Source organism: Odontomachus brunneus, unplaced genomic scaffold, assembly GCF_010583005.1.
Source record: "Odontomachus brunneus isolate Ranch 3 - 2012 unplaced genomic scaffold, Obru_v1 Obru_scaffold_155, whole genome shotgun sequence".
NCBI lineage: Eukaryota > Metazoa > Arthropoda > Insecta > Hymenoptera > Formicidae > Odontomachus > Odontomachus brunneus.
The window spans coordinates 523753-524387 of NW_022639605.1; positions in this window are offsets into that span (position 1 = coordinate 523753).

The window sequence follows — 635 nt, forward strand, 5'->3', positions numbered from 1 at the left end:
TGCTCAATTTTTGATAAAAAACGGCGGAGACTTATTTGTACTCCCAATAATTACTATAAATTATGATCAAGAAAACTATTTTTTATTAAATTCTACTATGTTGGTAATAATAATTTTACATACGTGTTATTACTACCACTTAAAAATATTGCGACCAACAAGAAACTATATTTTGTTAGATTAGTCATTTTCTCTTTCGGTGCAAAGTCTTTCCTTCGGCAGTCGGAAGTCTCTAAATCGGTGCGATATTTAAACATCGCTATAATCCTATAAACGTGCGATACCACTCGGTACTCCCTAACCACAACATATCCACTTTTGCGGCGGTTATTTGATATTTGTTCTTTCAAATATACAAGCAATATATAAGATGTAATAAAAAGAAATCCATTATTTTTGCATGAAATTGAAAGCTTTATTTAGCATAGTTAGAATGATCCTATATAGGTCAAATATGTATCATTTTGTTTGATAACTTGTTGCCATTTTGAAGGTAATTCCATTATGCCTCTCTCATAGAAACCCTTGTCCCTATTGGCAAAAAACTGGGACAGTCGATTTTCACAAGCTTCTCTTGAGGCGAATTTTTCACCAGCAAAATCATTCGCCATAGACAGGAACAGGTGGTAATCACT